Raw genomic sequence first — 6,000 nt, forward strand, 5'->3', positions numbered from 1 at the left:
CTAGGTTGCCCTCTGCATGCTGTCATTTCACCACTAGACAAGGACTGAGTATAACCAGATGTTTGTGTACAGCAATATCATTACTGGTTAAAGTTTCATCATTCCAATGAAAATGCTGTGCAATTAGTAAGCAGTGTAGCACTGCTTTTGTATACATTGCAGTAGTTAGTTATCCTGACAACTATCTGATGACTCTGGCATATATGCAACAAATAGCCTCCCTGCTATTGAGGGACAGAGTTGCCAAGCAATCAGTGGCACTGACATGATCACTCTGGAGCTTCATGATTAACTGTTGTTTCAGTTTACAAACCACTGAACATCCAGGGACCAACTCCAGGCTTACCATTTGTATCTCTGCCATGTATATATTTCGGTGATTTCAGCAAACATCACATAATCTGGGGTTATAAAAACAGTGACAAAATGGAGAGGAACTGGTAGAATGGGCTGGAGAAGAAAAACTGATGGAAACACACTTCCAGTGAGTTATAATAGAAAAGTCCTGGAAAGCTTCCCACGAACCCAGCACTGCTGTAGAACAAGTATCATAAATTCCATTACAAGCCAAGTTGGAATTTTAGGAAAGCTATCTGGGATTAGCGTACTCAGGAGGTTGACCACAACATTTGTTGAATAGCTCCAAAAATAGAAAACTTCTAGATATTTGTGGGAGCCATCGGTGCAGCCAAACATAATATGGCCCAAGGGCTCAGGAAACATCACACCCATTGCGGGGGTGACACAACAGAAAACATGTACACTGAATTCCGAAAGACTGAAAACCCTGATACTGGTAAAAGTATACTAGAACAGCTAAACACAGTGAGGAAGTGGAAATGGTTGAACATGACTTCCAGTTTAAATTTCAATCATGCAAGCAGAAAGATATGGATGTTATTAAGGAAACTTGACACTGCAACTAGTGTTTGCAAACAGCAACTGAAGATAAGACCATCAGAACTTACATTACATATAAAATCAAGAGCTGAGAAGGTCACTGTAGACTCAAAGACCAGAGAAAAGATAAAGGATGAACTGAATGAAATCAACAGCTACTTTCATGATAACACCACTTTATCGGATCCCTTTAATGAAAGTGATGTAAATGAGGCTATCAAAACACAGAAAATGAGGAAAGCAGCAGGACTGGATGGCATATTCCTTTAATGTATAAAATATATCGGGGAATGCGGAAGAACTTGGCTGAAGGGGTTGTGTAACAACATACTTGAGACAGGAAAGTACCTCAACATGCCAGACACTACTAGCAAAACTTTTTGCCATAGCCATACAATCCAGCACACCCAAGGAAGTAGAAAATAAATTGTCTACAGACTTAGAAAGTCTCAACATGTAGTACAAAGCATAGTGACTCCAACCAAATGCAGCCAAGGAGAAGTCTGCACATTCCATCTGAACAACAGAATTGCAAAACAACAGCTCAGTGTGAACTTCTGCCAACAGAAAATTGGACACTATTTCCAGACTAAGTGCCTAGGTGTCACACACTGTCAGTCTTTGACACATAAAAGACACCTGGAAAACAATAGCCAAAAGCTAAAGAACCAAAATAACATCATAAAGAAACTGGCTGGCAGGATGCTAAGGCATCCACTCTATGGACTGCAGCTTTGACACTAGTATACTCAGTAGCTGAATAATGTGCCCTAGTACGGCAACACGGTGCTCGCACAAGGAAGCTAGGCATCCATCTGACAAATCAATAAGAATTATTATGGGTACACTAAAATCCACACCAATCCCTTGGCTGCATGTCATCAATAAAATTCCATCACCTGCATTGCGACAGCAGGAAGCAGCCAATCAAGAACGGAGGAAGCTACATCACTCTGACTGCACCCAAAAACCTTCCAGTTTATAGTGCTGATGAGGTCGACACCAGCATCGATCTGAGTATCGTCTTCGAACTAAACTAAGATTATCTTTGAACAAAACCGCCATTTTAGTCCTTTGTAAGCCTTGCTTGTGTAAAGAGGTGAATAAATGAACTATTGCAAAATAGGAGTATTGTTTGATGTAACCGACCCAAACTTCTCCCTCACTGGTGACCCCGTGTTGTAACGTCTTCCGTTTTCGCTGTTTTACTGTGTCTGCGGCCTCCGCGTCAGTTATGTTGACATGTATTACTTCGACACAGCATTTGAACAATGACTTCGGCCTAACGCCGGATTTTGTGATCGAAATGCATCATGTTGCGGGTGATGTACACCCACAAGGATTGCAACATGGTGCCTCTCACTCGACGATTACAGCGATTTCGCCGGACGTTTTCGAGCCTGCAACAAGAAGTGAGATTAGGAGTGTGCATCACTCCAGCTACCTGACACCTTTGTTCCCACCACGTGCCCTCCCTCGTCGACGGTGCAGTTACGTCTTACGGATCTCTGCGCAGTGCGGGACCAATGCCGATTTCTGCAAATGCTTCGTTGGGCAACCTACCACCGCCAGGACAACAATTTGCCTCGCCGCAGTCCGTGCAGTACTACGCGGATTCCTGCCACGTGGCCGGAACTGCTTTGTTCACAGGTCAACCTCCTCAGAATCCGACCACGCTCGCGCCTGCCTCGGTTAAGCATCAGCAAATGTCTTCCTGCTTCGATACCTCGGCCTGCAACAGGAACAATAACTTGTTATCTGTGCCTGACCATCTCTGTCCCACTGCTACACCTCAGTGTTTTGTGCCACAACATTCACCTTATTCGCACACCATTTTGAGTGGAGTGACTATGAACAGTGAACATTCACATGTGGCAGCAGGCATTGAGACCAACCAGGACAAATTGCAGCTACATCAAGCCGCTGTCCCTTTTCTTGGTTTTCGGGTCTCTGCTGACGGCATTTTACTACCCCCTGAGAAAGTACAAACAATACTAAACGTACCCAGACCTTCATCATTCAAAGAGCTCTGGCACTTTCTGAGGATGGTTAATTATTATCGCCGTCATCTACCTCGGGCTGACGGACGCCTTGGCAGGCACCAAGACTTCTGGATCTCGGCCCGTTCCATGGACCTCTGCTATGACTGCCTCTTTCACTGCCCTCAAAAATCTTCTTGCCGAGGCTTGCACCATCGTGCATCCTCATCCCAATGCGCAGCTTGTCATCACCACAGACGCAAGTGATACTGCCATCGGCGCTGTCCTTAGCCAGACAGTCAATGGCCAAACTTCGCCTCTGCAGTTCTTCTCGCGCAAGTTCACCAATGCACAACAGAAATATTCCGCGTTTGACAGGGAGTTGCTCGCGGTCTACGAAGCGATCAAACATTTTAAGACTGACGTTGAGGGACGCCCTTTCTATGTTTTAACAGACCACAAACCCCTGGCTGCGGCCATTACAAACCCGCCAGCTGACCCACCTCCTCACCGCTTCAGATAAATGGACTTCATATCTCAGTTCACCACTGATGTCAGACACATAAAGGGTGCTGACAATATAGTCGCTGATTTCCTTTCACGAGTCGACGATGTTCATTCGCTGTTACACCTATCTGAAATGCCTAACCTCCAACCTGCCGTCGAGGACACGCAAAACCTGATTTCAGACTCTACCTCTTCACTACACTTCATCCGCACCACTTTCCCTAGCATTTCTGGTGAGATCTGGTGCGACGACAGTACGGGCATGTTACACCCCCTCATCCCAACCACGCTCCGTCGAGCTGTTTTCAACGCACTACATATTTTAGCCCACCCCGGTGTTCGCGTGTCCACCCGCCTCGTTGCGGAGCGCTTTGTGTGGATAAATAACAACAAGTGCTGCCAGCAATGGCTCCTGTGTCGCGTGCCAATGCTGCAAAGTACACAGGCACACTTCACCCACCCTTGGTGCCTTTTCGATCCCTCCTGGGCATTTCCAGCATATTCATATTGACAGTGTCAGCCCTCTCCCACCCCTCTAACGGTTTTCGTTATGTCCTCTTGTCTATCGACCGAACAACTCGCTGGATCGAGGCTGTCCCCCTCCCCAATATTACGGCAGAAACTGTTGCTAGAGCTTTCGTCGAGTCATGGGTATCACGTTTCGGATGGCCAGCTATCATCACGACTGATCAGGGCAGACAATTTGAATCAGCCCTGTTCAACAAGATTTGTAACATCAGCAGCATCCATCTCATCCACACCATAGCATATCACCCACAAAGTAATGGGCTAGTTGAGTGCTGGCACCGCACTTTCAAGGCGGCTCTTCGATGCCACGATTCTCTATGGACTGAGGCCCTTCCCCTTGTGCTATTCGGCATTCGTGCGATCTGTAAGGAAGACCCCAAGGGCACAAGAGCCGAGTTCGTATACAGCCAGAACATTGCTCTCCCTGTCGAACTTGGGAGCCCTTCCGCTTCTCTCCCTCAGTCTGAATTACCTTCCTTCAAGGACCGCATCAGACGCCACTTCATCAACCTCCATTCCCCTCTCCCTGCCAGCCACTCCCGCCCTAAGGTTCACATCCCAAAATCTCTGAACAATTGCAAATACGTCATCCTCCGAGTTGACACTGTCCGTGCTCCCCTCCAACCTCCATATACTGGCCCGTACTGAGTTCTTCGGCGCTCAGCCAAAATACCTATGACATACAGATAAAAGATTCAGCTGTCACAGTCTCTATCAACAGACTTAAGCCTGCTCAAGTCGAGCCTTCTTCTACCCTCTTCAGGTCACGACCACGCCACTCACTGTCGTGGCTCACGACGCTCCGACCACTCCCTCCAGGTCAGACTTAACGCACTCCGTCGAGTGACCCCATGCTCCCGACATCGAGCTTACCTAGGATCACACCCTCGCCGCTGGGCCCTTCTCTGGTCCCTTCGACCTCCCCCCCGTCGCCTGCCTCGCCCTGTTGAGGTTTCTCATGCCCCCCCCATCTGGAACGTGCCCTCATTCGAGGTGTTTGTGCCTGTCCCTCCGGACATAATCCACAACATCTCTATAATACTACGTAATGACACACTGTTTGTCATGTGTTACCCTTCATCCGGTGCTCATGACACAACCTCTGCCATTCCCTGCCACCTGGTGAAATGTGTTTCCCTCTCGCCCGACATCGAACTGGACATGCTTTGTGTGTTCGCCATGCCCTCTGGAGACGTCGTCGTTGCTCCGTTCCACCCGCAATCCGCTGGCCTCCCTGTCGCCGCACAACCAGCATGCCCAGCACGATGCCTGGCGCACTTCAACGACTTCCAGGTTCAGTGGCCAAACCTTCCTTCACGTCATCTACTGACACAGCTCCCCGATGACGCTGTCGAGCTGACCATGGTCTGGCTCCTGCGGACCACCCCTGCCGATGCCAGTAACCCCCCCCCCCAGCCTCTCAAGAGTACTCTGTACTGCGGGGGGGAGGGCTATGTGGCGCCGATGAGGGCGACACCAGCATCGATCTGAGTATCGTCTTCGGACTAAACTAAGATTATCTTTGAACAAAACCGCCATGTCAGTTCTTTGTAAGCCTTGCTTGTGTAAAGAGGTGGATAAATGAACTATTGCAAAATGGGGGTATTGTTTGGTGTAACTGACACGAACTTCTCCCTCAAGTTCATAGAGTCTTAAATGATGTTCCTCCAGAATGCTTGATATCAGGCATTCTACTGTGGCATAATGGAAGAAACAACAAGAAGTCTGACATTAAAAAAGATTGGTGCAAGAGATGGAATGCTGCAACAATAAAACATCAAGGTGTTAAGAGATCCGTCTTTCAGCCTACCAGGATTTAATATGAAGAGAAGTGAGTGGACAAGACCGAATAGGATAAGACCCTGTCACGCCAAGTGAAGTACTGTGATTCACAAGTAGGGACTCAAACTCTCCAGTCTTCGATTATGGGATCCAAGAACTAACCATTCAACATGTTGTCTGAGGCTGTCCTCTGAGAAAGCAACCAGGGACTTTGTTAATGCTGCTCACTGTGCTATCAGCTGGCTTCTTCACTAGATGATGAACTATGATTAAATATATCTGTCTTAATTAACAGACCTAATTC

Source organism: Schistocerca nitens, chromosome 1 (assembly GCF_023898315.1).
Source record: "Schistocerca nitens isolate TAMUIC-IGC-003100 chromosome 1, iqSchNite1.1, whole genome shotgun sequence".
In the NCBI taxonomy this organism is placed as follows: domain Eukaryota; kingdom Metazoa; phylum Arthropoda; class Insecta; order Orthoptera; family Acrididae; genus Schistocerca; species Schistocerca nitens.